General features: G+C 49.7%; 1 long non-coding RNA gene across 1 annotated transcript; it reads left to right on the forward strand.

Moving 5' to 3' along the window:
- Window positions 1–458: 458 nt before the first annotated feature.
- On the forward strand, window positions 459–13,658 carry LOC146435710 (uncharacterized). The gene is made up of 6 exons (XR_014852364.1): window positions 459–937; window positions 5,545–7,302; window positions 7,471–9,221; window positions 9,390–9,613; window positions 12,336–12,451; window positions 12,823–13,658. It is a non-coding gene; the product is annotated as an uncharacterized LOC146435710 (long non-coding RNA).
- Window positions 13,659–14,131: the final 473 nt, after the last annotated feature.

Here is a 14,131-nt window from a genome sequence, read left to right on the forward strand (position 1 = left end):
TTTTCAGGGTGTTATGTGGCAGTGCACTTGGTCAGTTTGAGTCAGTGGAGGACATGAAGTGAACATTTTAGCAGAAAATTGGAGGTGATCTCTACGTCACTGAAAGTGCAGAATAGACAAAACCCCCCCAACAATATTTTAGTTTTAGAGAGTCCAGGCATTACTTAATATTTTTGCCAGGATGTTAGTCTGGCCAGAATGTGTAACAGAAATAATTTTGTGCACACATAGCACGGGTGAGCAGAGAAAATAATTCCGTTATACACAAATTTTACTAGATTTTTTAGATACTTATACAGTCAAAACATATAGATATTCATTGATTTAATGTTCATTGGTCCTAATATGTTCAGTTCTTAATACTTGGTTTTCTATTGGATCTGAATTCGTTGGCTTTGGATGCTAATTAGGTCCTCATTATCAGCTCAATGTTGCAGAGCAGGTGTCTCTGATCAAGCCAGGGGTGAGATTGGAGCTCATATTCGTTAATAGAGCTCACCTGGTGGGACAGTGCCCTGGAAAGAAACTTAAAACACTTTTGCTGTGGGACAAAAGCAAACAAAGTCCCTGACTGAAGTTATATAAAACCGTTTTTAAACTGTTACATATTCCAACAGCCTGAGGGGGACACGGGGGTCAGTGAGGCGCTGCGGCTGCCCTGGGGCTCCGAGGCTCTCTGAGTGGAACGCGCTGAGAGAGGGGAAAAAGGGCGGGAAAATCCGGTCGGTGCCGGCTCGAGCTGAGCCCGCCGCTCCCCTCAGAGCAGCGGCCGGGAAATGGCAAGGCGGTGCGTGCTTGTGGGCGAGGCGCTGCGGGGCACACGTAAGCCGCCCGGGAGTTCGCCCTCGGGCAGACCCTGAGCTGTGGCACCGAGGAAGGAGAGGCGGCATCATTGCAGAACTCCAGAGCCTTCCAGTTTGTGAGGGGAGAAGCGGAGGTAAGTGTGAGGGTACAGCGAGCAGTACATAGGGAGGGGAGTGCTGGAGGTCGACCCGGCTCTGCCCGCCCCGGTCGGGCGCGGCACCGGGGGCGGGGGGGGAATAGATAAGCGCTGTGGGGATCGCCTCAGGGCAGCCCCCCTGGGCTGAGACAACCACGGAGAAGAGACAGCTTCGATACAATGTTTCACTTCGTGAGGGGAAACGGTGGGAACTGTGAGGGCAGAGCCCCAGCTTCATAGGCAGGAATGTTAGAGTTCCCTGGCTGTAGGCTGCGGGATGAGCATTTTGGAGCAAAATTGAGCAGTGTGGAAACAAAAGCTGCCGTGATCTGTGGAAGACATGTAGTGGACAATGTTGGCGGGAAAACCTGAGGGAAACCCTGTAGTTGAGAAAAATGGGGACAAGTCTGAGGTAATTTGTGGAGCAAAGGCAAATTTGTGATAAAATCTGAGGTAATTTTTGCGGGGCAGAAGAAGCATCTTTGACAGAAAATCTGGGATAACAAAGAAGCGTGATGCCTGCGAAGCTAGGCTGAAAATAAAGCCCTATAGAGCAGGTATTTATTTATTGCAGCATTGGAGGTGAGGGGGATTTCTCTAGCTAACTCCTCTGGCTTTGTCAAGTGGTCTGCTTAATTTATACCGTAAATACCGCTTAATGTTACTATGTTATTATAGCATGTATTAACGTTGTAGCATATATTGATGTTACTGTGTCATGGTATATGCGCCTCAAGTAATTTGCATGAGATAAGCTGATAGTTTTAAATAGTTATCTTGCACTGCACTTGGGCCTCCCCAGTTTGGTGGTCCTGAGGGTCTTGTGATGAAAGCTTTTCAACCTTTTCCTCGGAGATGAGCCATTATGGTGTTTCTTGTTCTGTCTGGTTGTAACTGGTATGAATTCTGTATTTTGTGGCCGAGTAGCTTTTAAGTTTTTTGGCTTTACACTGGCTTTACATTGAATTTCTCATTACTGCTATGGTTGTGATTTTTGGTGCTATCTACCTGGTGAATTGGTGATTTTTGTGTGTTTCTGTTTGTTTGGGGGTTTTGGTGTTTCTTAGTTTTGTTTGTTTTTATTGCTTGTTTCTGGTTGGTGGGTGTTTTTGGGGGTTTTTGGGATTAGGGGTTTTTTGGTTTTTGTCTTTTGGGGTTTGTGGTTTTTGGTTTTTTAGGGTTTTTTTCTTTTTTTGGGTTTTTTTGGTTTTGGGGTTTTAATTTTTGGGGTGCTTTTTGCAGTGTATGTGGAGATTTTTATGTTTTTCGTTTTTGGGAGATTTTTTTTTTGGTTGTTTTTTGGTCTTTTTTGGTTTTTCAGTGTTTTTTGTGGTTTTTTTTTTGTTTTAGGAGGTTTTTTCCTTTTGGCTTTTTTTTTCAGTTTTTTTGTTGTTTTTGGGGTTTTTTAGATTTAGAGTTTTTTTTGGTTTTGAGTCCTTTTTTTCCCCCTTCTTTCTCCCTTTTTCCTCCTTCTCGCTCCCTTCTTTCTTCTCCCTTCTTCTTTGGTCTTTTTTTCCTTTTGGTTTTTTGCTCCTTTTTGGGTCTTTTGTTGCCTTTTCTGGGGGTTGGGAGTGTTTGGGGATGTTTTTTGGGGCTCCTTATATTTTTTGTTTGGTTTTTTTCGTTTTGTTTATGTTTTTTGTGTGCGTGGTGTTCGGTTGGTTTTTTTTGCGGTGGGGTTTGGGGGTTTTTAGGCTTCTTTGGTTCTTTGTTTTAGGGGGTTTGGTGGTGTTTGGTTTTTTTTGGGTGGGGTTGGGTTTTGGGTTTGGGGGGGAGGTGGATTTTTGCAGTTTGTTTTTTTGTTTGTTTTTTTGGGTTTTTGTTGGGGTGTTTTTTTTCTATTCAGTGTTAGGCAACTAGTTAAACATAATTTAGCCATTACATTGCATAGCAAGTTATAATTCGAGTTATATTTGTATATAGAAAGTTACTGTTCAGGTTATATCACTAGAAAACTGTGATTCGGGTTCTAAAGCAATAGCAAGCAGCGATTGGGGCTCTGGAGCTTATATTGAGCTGCGGTTCTGGCTCTTCTGCTGGAGCAAGCTGTGGTTTGGCTGCTGTTGCTGCAGCCAGCTGTCAGTGAGGGCAATGCGGGTTTGCAGTGTCTCTGAGGGCACCGAGGCTCTCTGAAGGGAACCCGCTGAGGGAGGGAAAAAGGGCGGGAAAAATTGGTCGGCGCCGGTTCGGGCTGAGCCTGCCGCTCCCCTCAGAGCTGCGGCGGGGAAATAGCATCAGCTGAGGATGAAAAGGCAGAGAAAAATTTGTGATAAAACCTGAGATAATTTTTGCGGAGCACAAGGAACATTTTGGAAGGGAAATGTGAAGCAGTCTCAGGGGGACAGGATGGGTTTTTTGGTGCATAATCTGAGACAACCTGTAGGGAACGTTTTGGAGAGAAAACTTGAGGTACTCTGCAGGGGGTAAAATGTCATGTTTTTATAAGGAAACTTTATATAAGGTAGAGGAAAGAAATTAGCTTTTTTTGATGTGAATTTTTTGGGGTGAATTTAATGTCATTTAGAGAGGAAAAATGAGCATTTTTGAGGGAAAGTCTGTTGTGGGACAGAAAGCAGAGGTAGCATCTTTGACAGAAAATCTGAGATAACAAGGAAAGGTGATGCCCGAAAAGCTAGGCTGAAAATAAAGCCCTATAGAGCAGGTATTTCTTTATTGCAGTGCTGGAGGTGAGGGAGATTTCTCCACCTAACTCACCTGCCTTTTTCAAGTGCTCTGTTTTATTTATACAGTAAATATTGCTTAATGTCACTATATTATGGTATATATTAATACTATAGTATATATTGATGTTACTGTGTCATGGTATACCAGTGCAAGGAATTTACATGAGATGATCTGATGGTTATAAATCTTTTGCACTGCACTTGCGCATCCCCCATTTGGTGGTTCTGAGGGTCTTGTTGTGATAAAGATTCAAGGTGTTAATTGCATCTGAGCTTTTCGACTTTGTCTTCAGAGATGAACCTTTATGGTGTTTCTTGTTCTCCCTGGTTGTCACTGGCATAAATTCTGTATTTTGTAGCCAAATGGCTTTGCATTTGCCAGTTGCTAATTAATACTATACTTGTCAATCTTTGAAGCTCTGCACTTGGTGAGCTGGGTGTTTGTTTATTGTTTGTTTGTTTGTGTGTTTTTCTGGGATTTTTTTGGTTTGGTTTTTGGGGTTTTTTGGGGGGGAATCTTTTTTTTGGAGGTTGTTTAGGGGGAGGAGATTTATTTGGGGGGGTTTTGGGGGGTCGCTTGGCAGCTTTTTTAGGGTTTTTTTGGAGGGGGGTTTGGTTTGTTTTTTTGCTTTGTTTTGTGTTTGGTGTTTGGTTTTTTTCTTGGTTTTGTTGTTTTTTGCTTTTTTTGTTTGTTATTTTGGTTTTTTTGGCCGTTTTGTGTTTTGGTGGTGTTTTTTGTGTTGTGAGGGTTTTTGGGTTCTTTTGGGGAGGGTTTGTTGATTTTTTATTTTTTTTTTTAATTTTTTTTTGGGGGGGGTTTCCGCTTGATCAGTTCTTTGGTTTTAGGTTTCTTTTTTTTCCTTGTTTTTGCTTTTTGTTTGTTTGGGTCTTTTTTGTCTATGCAGTGATAAACCACTAATTAGCCATATATTAGGCATTACATGAAAAATTTACAATTAAAGTTATATTAGTATTTACACAGATTTGGTTCATATTGCTATAGAAAGTTTTTGTTTAAATTACATTGCTATAGCAAACTGTGCTTGGGGTTCTGAAGATACAGCAGTCTGTGGTTGAGGTTCTATAGCTACAGCGAGCTGCACTTGGGGTTCTATCGCTATAGCTGGCTGCGCTCAGGGCTCTGAGGCTCTAGTGCACTGTGATTCGAATGAGGAAGCTATCTTGTAACTCTCACTCAATTTATATAGGCATCTGGACATAGGTGACGTTTTTAGCAGAAAAACTGAGGTACTTTAGAAGAGCACTGGCATGGCCAGAGTGGGGAGCTGAAGAAAAAAGTGGTTTAGAAAAGTCTTTCGAGTTGTGATGTGCAAAACGGTGCCCTTGTTTCTAAACTCAGCAGGGAAATTAAGTGTGGCTAAAACTGTTTTTACTATGGACTTTGTGAAAGCTTTATGCCTAGAAGGTTTGATAAGTGTAAAGAAACATGTACAACATTTTGGTTTTTGGAAGAAGAGATGGCAAACCAAATATCTTCATAGAAATTAATGTCACTTGTTATAATAATGATTAGACAACAAAGTCTTAATCAGATGTATTCAGTACAGAGAGCAGAATCAGAAAAAACTAGTATAGTGTAAAACATTATTTTGAAAAAGTGTTGAGGCAATAATATAAAACGGTGAAAAAAATAATTGTAGGAGTTAATGTCACTTAGGCATACCAATGACGAGGGAAAGTATCCTTCACATACACCTGAGAAATAACAGAGTGCTGTCCCCAGTCAGGGAAGGACTTTGAAAAATACATTCTATGAAAAAAGTATATTAGAAGACCCACTATTACAGTTAGGAAAGTGATGGCTCGAGGATGTCGCCGTGGGGCTGTTGGGTCACCGTCACTTCCAGGGAAAGGGGTTGAGGGTTCTTCAGGCCTCACTGTGTTGTCGTCCATTGGCAGAAGCAGTGGGATGACAAGGTGAGAGGAGCCAGCAAGAGAGGAGAGCTCAAGAGTGGAACGGCGAGGTCAAGAGTAGAACGGCGAGGCAAGGCGAGCGCAGCGGCGGCCTGGAGGCGAAGAAGGGGGCACGAGAGGCCCTCTGGGTAAAGGCCATAGCTCTGTGCTGGGCGACCGCCCCTGTAAGTGAGAGGGGCAAGGTCTTTGTTGTTGGTGTTTTGCCAACGTTGTGCTCCTTTGGCTGCCCGGAGAGAGGGGCCACCTTGTAAGCAGGGTCAGAGCCCCTCTCTCCGCACCTGCGTCGGGGACACGGAGCTCTCCCGGCCCCCCAGCCCACCCTGTAAGCAGGGCGCAGGGCTTTTCCCCGAGCCCGGCAGCTTTCTGCCTAGTCTGCTGGCCCCTGGCCAGCGTGACCCCCCCGTACTCGGGGCGCGTCACGGCCTCTGTCCCCGTGCCACCCCTGAGTAGCCTCAGGGTGGCGAGGCCACTGCGTGTCGTCCCCGAAGAGCAGGGGCGAGACCCGAGGCTTTCGCCTTCCGGTCGGCGGTGGGGACGGTTCCTTTGGTCCGGTGGCTGCACAGAGCTTGCTCCCCCTTCCGGGACTGCGTTCCCCCCTCCCCTGTGTCCCCCTGTGTGTAGTTGGTGTGCGTGAGCGAGTGTGGCTGCGCTTTAGACCCCCTTTAGAAATAGGCCAGCCTAGCTTAGACGTCCCAGGAGGGAAAGAGGAGCTGTGTGCAGGCACTTGGCTGAAGGAACCCTCGCCATGGCCGGGCGGGGGGGGAAAGGCTCAGGCCTTGGCCCTGCTTGCCGAGGGCGGCACCAAGCCGCTTAATGGCAGCGTGGGCACGCTGACCCGCCTGTAGCCAGGGCCCGGGTCTCTGCCCGCGCTGCGCGGCTGCCAGTCCTGACGGCACCGAGCCGCTTAGTGGTAGCGTGGGCACGCTGACCCGCCTGTAGCCAGGGCCCGGGTCTCTGCCTGCGCTGCACGGCTGGCCGTCCTGCAGGTGCTACCGACCTGCTGGCACGCCACGGCCCCGTAGTCGGGGCACGTGTCACGATTGTGTGGAGCCCCTTTGTCCCCAGGAGCGGCCCCGGGTCCCTGTAACTCAGGGCTGGAGAGGCTGCTCTAGGCAGGTGACAGGAACGAGAGCGCTCCGTGGCGCTTTGTTGGGAGTGCCGGGCCACGGGGGACGGCCCCGTAAGAGGGGTCGTGTGCGTCCCCGGGCCTCGGCGGGCGGTCGGAGGGACCCCCTGTAATCAGGCGGGTATCCCTGGCCCCGGCCTATTAGGGGCCTGGGGCCAGGAGTCAGGGGGCCGGGCGTGTACCCTCCCTGTCCTCGGGGCTGGGCTCCCGGCCCCTGGGCTTTAGGCCGTGTTCTTGGACTGGCTTAACTGTTAAGTGTCGAGTGTCGAGTATCAGTTCCTGTCGCCGTGGGGGAAGGCCGAGCTCCGTGGCCCCCCGGGTGTCGACCGGCCTGTAAGCAGGCTTGCGTGTCTGGGAGCCTCGGTGCTCCCTCAGCCGGCAGCCTAGGTGGGGGTTAGCCCCCCGGAACCGGAGAGGAGAAGGAGCCCCCCTCCGCAGGCCTCGGGGCCCAGAGCCGGTGCTCTGGAGTCCTGGGCACTTTACAGTCCAGGAAGCGGCCGGAGGCCCCTGTAAGCAGGGCCAGCAGCCTCTTTGGCCGCTGCCGTGCGTGCCCAGCTTCATTTGCCCAGAGGGCCTCGCTCCCAGCGCCGGATGGGACTGCGCCGGACGTCGCGATGGTGAGCCGAGCTGAAGCTGGGGGGCTTGCTTTTGTGGAGCTGGGGCGGGGGGCTGGTGTCTGTGGGTGGTGGCTCGAGGATCTCTCCGTGGGGCTGCTGGGTGGCCGTTCTCCTCAGGCGTGGGAGCCGGAGCCTTTCGGTGCTGAGTGTCTCGTCGTCTGTCGGCAGAAGCCGTGGGACGGCGAGGCGAGAGCTGCGGCGTCGAGCTCAAGAGTGGAACGGCGAGGTCAAGAGTAGAACGGCGAGGCAAGGCGAGCGCAGCGGCGGCCTGGAGGCGAAGAAGGGGGCACGAGAGGCCCTCTGGGTAAAGGCCATAGCTCCGTGCTGGGCGACCGCCCCTGTAAGTGAGAGGGGCAAGGTCTTTGTTGTTGGTGTTTTGCCAACGTTGTGCTCCTTTGGCTGCCCGGAGAGAGGGGCCACCTTGTAAGCAGGGTCAGAGCCCCTCTCTCCGCACCTGCGTCGGGGACACGGAGCTCTCCCGGCCCCCCAGCCCACCCTGTAAGCAGGGCGCAGGGCTTTTCCCCGAGCCCGGCAGCTTTCTGCCTAGTCTGCTGGCCCCTGGCCAGCGTGACCCCCCCGTACTCGGGGCGCGTCACGGCCTCTGTCCCCGTGCCACCCCTGAGTAGCCTCAGGGTGGCGAGGCCACTGCGTGTCGTCCGCGAAGAGCAGGGGCGAGACCCGAGGCTTTCGCCTTCCGGTCGGCGGTGGGGACGGTTCCTTTGGTCCGGTGGCTGCACAGAGCTTGCTCCCCCTTCCGGGACTGCGTTCCCCCCTCCCCTGTGTCCCCCTGTGTGTAGTTGGTGTGCGTGAGCGAGTGTGGCTGCGCTTTAGACCCCCTTTAGAAATAGGCCAGCCTAGCTTAGACGTCCCAGGAGGGAAAGAGGAGCTGTGTGCAGGCACTTGGCTGAAGGAACCCTCGCCATGGCCGGGCGGGGGGGGAAAGGCTCAGGCCTTGGCCCTGCTTGCCGAGGGCGGCACCGAGCCGCTTAATGGCAGCGTGGGCACGCTGACCCGCCTGTAGCCAGGGCCCGGGTCTCTGCCCGTGCTGCGCGGCTGCCAGTCCTGACGGCACCAAGCCGCTTAGTGGTAGCGTGGGCACGCTGACCCGCCCGTAGCCGGGGCCCGGGTCTCTGCCTGCGCTGCACGGCTGGCCGTCCTGCAGGTGCTACCGACCTGCTGGAACGCCATGGCCCCGTAGTCGGGGCACGTGTCACGATTTTGTGGAGCCCCTTTGTCCCCAGGAGCGGCCCCGGGTCCCTGTAACTCAGGGCTGGAGAGGCTGCTCTAGGCAGGTGACAGGAACGAGAGCGCTCCGTGGCGCTTTGTTGGGAGTGCCGGGCCACGGGGGACGGCCCCGTAAGAGGGGTCGTGTGCGTCCCCGGGCCTCGGCGGGCGGTCGGAGGGACCCCCTGTAATCAGGCGGGTATCCCTGGCCCCGGCCTATTAGGGGCCTGGGGCCAGGAGTCAGGGGGCCGGGCGTGTACCCTCCCTGTCCTCGGGGCTGGGCTCCCGGCCCCTGGGCTTTAGGCCGTGTTCTTGGACTGGCTTAACTGTTAAGTGTCGAGTGTCGAGTATCAGTTCCTGTCGCCGTGGGGGAAGGCCGAGCTCCGTGGCCCCCCGGGTGTCGACCGGCCTGTAAGCAGGCTTGCGTGTCTGGGAGCCTCGGTGCTCCCTCAGCCGGCAGCCTAGGTGGGGGTTAGCCCCCCGGAACCGGAGAGGAGAAGGAGCCCCCCTCCGCAGGCCTCGGGGCCCAGAGCCGGTGCTCTGGAGTCCTGGGCACTTTACAGTCCAGGAAGCGGCCGGAGGCCCCTGTAAGCAGGGCCAGCAGCCTCTTTGGCCGCTGCCGTGCGTGCCCAGCTTCATTTGCCCAGAGGGCCTCGCTCCCAGCGCCGGATGGGACTGCGCCGGACGTCGCGATGGTGAGCCGAGCTGAAGCTGGGGGGCTTGCTTTTGTGGAGCTGGGGTGGGGGGCTGGTGTCTGTGGGTGGTGGCTCGAGGATCTCTCCGTGGGGCTGCTGGGTGGCCGTTCTCCTCAGGCGTGGGAGCCGGAGCCTTTTGGTGCTGAGTGTCTCGTCGTCTGTCGGCAGAAGCCGTGGGATGATGAGGCGAGAGCTGCGGCGTCGAGCTCAAGAGTGGAACGGCGAGATCAAGAGCGAGCATGGCGAGAGCTGCAGCGGCGAGCTCAAGAGTTAGAATGGCGAGGTCAAGAGTAGAATGGCGAGAGCTGCAGCGGCGAGCTTAAGAGGGAGAAGGATCACTATGGAGATTTTCGGGGCTTGAGGGGATCAGTGCTTGATACTTCTTACTCCAGGTAAATGACTGGGCTTTCTTGAATTGATATTAAAATAGGATGGGACGGGAATTCAGCCTCAATTTGCATACAGAGAATTATGGAAAAGGAAGATTTTTCTTTCAGTTTAAACCCCTTTTCTCCTAGTAACTTCTCTCTTTTCTGGCGGCACTGTGGAGGGGCTGCTGGCTCTGGGGAAGGGCTGGTAAGACCAAAGGGGAGAGTTGAACATTTCCCCTTGGGACACTACATGCTGCCCTGCTTGTTCAGGTTCTGCCCCTTAGCACGAGACTTTTTCGCTCGGCATTTCCTTGGACCTATGCTTTGTGCTGAGGTGCATCCAGCTGCTCCCTTGGCCCTGCTGGATGCTGCAATCATCATTCCTGGAGGGACAGTCGGGATGCAGTATTCACAAGGCAATGTGTAGTGTGGATTGAGAATAAGCGTGCAGTCAATAAGATAGTGAACCGGTTTAGTGCCACGCATAAAACCTTGTGAAGATTTGTGGAAAAGGTTGTTTTAGCCTGTGTTTGGTAATTGCAGAACATGCTTCAGCTACTTCAGGGCCAGCAAATGAAAAATTATTATTTTATTATATTATTTATTCCTAATATTCAGGAATATTATTTATTTCTGAAAGTTATGCTCAGAAAGGCCAGTAAGTCACTTGTCGTGCTGGGATACACTGTGGTCACCTGGATAAACATCTTTCCCTAAAAATTCAAATCCATGTCAAAGTTCTTGCCCACTTCTCTGCCTTGTTGTTACCAAGCACAGGAAGCAGCACCCGAAGGAAGTTTGAAAGCCTCTCTCCTTCTGGCTTCTGTACTTAGTGATAGCTCCTTGTTAATCTGCAAAGTATTTTCCCGGGAGTTCTAGTTGGTCGGTTATGTCATAGCAAATGTTCATACTCAGCTGGAATGAGTTACTGGGTATGGTTTTCAGTAACCTTAATCAGGAAACTACTTACTGTTTTCCTGTCTGGTACACGGGCATAGTTTTCAATTGAATGTTTAGCAGTGGCATTTTACTTCTGTCTATTTTTTTTCCCTTTAATTCCCTACATTCTTTATGAACACTGATACTTTTCTTATTGGTTGGAAGATTACAATCTTAAACTGACAGCAGAAAAAGCCTGGAGTTTCCTAACTCAAGTTTTCTTCTTCTCTTTTCTTTCTTGCTCTTGCCATCTGATATCTGTTCTTTGTAATGCATATTTAAAGGACTGCAATTATCACTGCTTAGGAAGGATTTTTGAAGTGCCACTTCTCCATCTTCCTCATCATGTCACAGAATACAGCCAGAAAATTCCATTCTGTAGCTGTGGAATCTGCCAGGTATTCCTACAAATAATAGACAAAGTTCCTGAAATACTTTCCCTTGGGGAAGATTCCCCATGTTTGTAAAATCTGTGTGAATAGATAGAAAAATTGGCACATCAAGCCTGTATCAATTTAACTCCTGAACAGCTTCACTTTAAACTGTTAAAAACTTAAGGGGTTTGGATGATGGTGCTACCACTTCTTAGATTACAAATTTGGCTCTGCTGATCTCAAAACACTTCTCCAAATTTTTGATTAAATACTGGACACTAAATACGGTGTTTAGCCTTGGACCTGAACATAGTTATTTCCTGTATGTAGACTGCTTAACACATGCACAGCCTACTGAAATTCACTTTAGCATTAAACCTGATTCATGTGGCTCAGTTCTGAGAGCTGTACTGAATTGCACCTCCTGAAATGTCCATGTACAGAAATTTGGCTTTCAAATGGCCAAAGAAAAACAAATACAACTTTACTGATCCTTTAAATACCATCTTAAGGGAAGCACATGTCTCATTTTGCTGAGGGAAGGATAACTGCATTCCCCTTCCTCCCCTGTGCCCTACGTGACACACTGCGAGATGGTTCAGAGGGTTTAGCTCAGCCTGAGTAGGAAATGCTGCACGGCTCAGATGGTGGGTGCTTGTCAGTGTCTGTTCCATATGCTGTTCCAGTCAGACAAGTCAGAAGGAAGGAAAGAAGAGGCTCAAAGGAAGAGTTTGGAGGTAGTGGTTGTGTAATCATTCCGTGTCAATGTGCAAGCAGCCCAGGCCATGCTTCTGCTGGAAGTGTTCTGTGTGGTTTAACTCGTGTTGCTGTGACCAAAACACTTGAGCAACGCTTTGCTTTCCTTTGTGCATTTAGCACATCTCTGGTCAGCACACTTGTGGTATTAGGTTATCCAAATACACTGCAGTCTGATGGGATCCTTCTCAAGGCCTGCAGAAAGCACTTCAGTTTAAATGTCAGCAGCTTCACTGCTCATTTGTTTAGAACTTAGCAGGAGCACGCCATAGATCTATTTTTCTTACTTGCCATAAGAAACAGGGGGTATATTAAGTCTTTAAAATAGGACTCTGACACCTCTTACTTGGAAAGGTTTCCCTGATGGATCAGCAGTGTGTTCTCTCTCCCTCATCCTGCTACTCACTCATCCCAAAACAACCTGGCTTTAACTGGTGTCTCCTTTCAACAGGTAGGAAATATTTCCACCCTACAGTCCAGCACACAGTTTGGACAAGGACCCCAGGACTCCAAGGCCAGCCACAGGCCTAGCTCCTGGCAGCTTTGGTCTGGCAGAAATACTGCCATTTTCACAATTGTAGGATGCAGAATCCCACATTAGGCTGTGGGTGCCTGGCATGGAACAATGGCTCTTTTTCACAGGAAGGACAGATTTCCACCGTCATGTCTTGCAGGTGGTTTGGAGGAATCCAAGTGCAGACAGAGCTCTACTCCTTGGCAGCTTTCATCTGGGAGAAATCCTGGGACATTCTCAATTTCAGGAGATGCAAACAGTGCCTCTTTTACACAGGTAGGAAACTTTTCCACCCTCCTGTTCTGGACACACTTGCAAATGCCACTTGACATAATCAAAACCATCTGGCTAGGCTTAATAATAAGCCAGAAGATCCACTATATCACTCTTGTGTTACCTCACTCCATTCAATTATGTTTTGTGGGAAAAAACCTGACTGTTTAACCTTTCTACAAACCTGTCTTGTGGGATTAAGGACAGCAAGCTATATCAATATCAATCATAGAAATCATTAATTTCCATTGATTTCAATTATTCACTAACCAGAAAAAGAGCTGTAACTGCTTCAGGGCACCATATCTAAAGGAACATTGAACTAATGATATTAAAGGAATCAAATAACCAGATTAAAACTGTTCTTCACACAGAACAATGACCGTGGCCACATCTCCTTCTCTCTGCCTGGAGGACAGACTTTTGGGAGTATCTGACAGCAGAGGGACTCTGCAGAATATTTACTGCAAAGGTGACAGGCACTTGACTGCAATATAAATGCTTATTATACATTTCTTAATTTTGCTTTCTCTACCACTTGTGTTTTCATATGCTCTCCCCACCGGGCCCCGCCTACACGGGGCAATGCATGATCTCCTGGAAGGACTGATGCTGCCACCACCAGGGCTCCTCTGCTTCCATGGAGGGAACACAGAGGAGTGCAGCCCCAACACCATCTGACACCACAGTTGGCCATGGCAGAGCTGGGTGGAGCAGGAGGTGGCAGGAGTTCCAGGAGGCAGCAGAGAAAGCAAGGAGCACTATCTTAACTGCACACTAGCCCATGGCCACCACCATGCATGTGGATGACTAGCAGCAGTGGATCTCCACAGGGTAACCACAGGCAGCCAATGCACCCACAGTAACCAATAGCACTCCCAGTAACCAACCCAGCACAGGATCAGAAGAAAGATAGAGGGAAAGTAAAGGGCGAGAAGAGAAAGGATAGAGGGAAAATAAAGTGGGAGAAGAGAAAGGAGAGAGAGAAAATCAAATTGGAGGAGAGAAAGGATACAGTGAAACTAAAGTGGAAAGACAGAATAGGGAGAAAATATAAAGGATAGAGAGAAAATGTAGTGGAAAGAAAGGATAGAGAGAAAATCTAGTGGAAACAGGATTGCATGTGATGCAAGGGATCCAGAGTCTGCTGCAAGAGGGTGCCCCCTTCCCCCAGGGGGACATGCCTGGACATTGCCACCTGGCCTGAGTGTATATTGGGATTCTGTATATTGGGAGTGTATATTCTGGGATTCCATGGGATTCTGTGCTTTTTTTGGCAACCGTCACTACCAAGAAGACCAGCTAGAGAGGATCGAGAACATCATTAGGATCCATGGAGTGGTGATATTTTCCTTATTTTATCCCTGTTACTCTCTTTCTGTCCCCCCCCACCTATTTCCTATTTTTTTTTCTCTTCTTTTGTGTCTCTTTTGTCTCTCTTTGTCTCTCTTTCTCTCTCACATATATATCTACTATCAAATTAAACCCGTACTATAGGCTGGCATCGTTTGGTCTCATTTGCAACTTAATTCTGACAGAGGTATTTCTAAGAAGCATAATAATCCAATCATAACACAAGTGTCACATCCTGCACGTTGGCCAAAACCACCCCATGCAGCACTAAAAGTTGGGGACAGAGTGGCTGGACAACAGCCAGGCAGAAAGGGACCTGGTGGTACAGGT

This window comes from Lichenostomus cassidix, chromosome 5 (assembly GCF_008360975.1).
Source record: "Lichenostomus cassidix isolate B80296 chromosome 5, HeHo_3.0, whole genome shotgun sequence".
NCBI classification, from domain to species: domain Eukaryota; kingdom Metazoa; phylum Chordata; class Aves; order Passeriformes; family Meliphagidae; genus Lichenostomus; species Lichenostomus cassidix.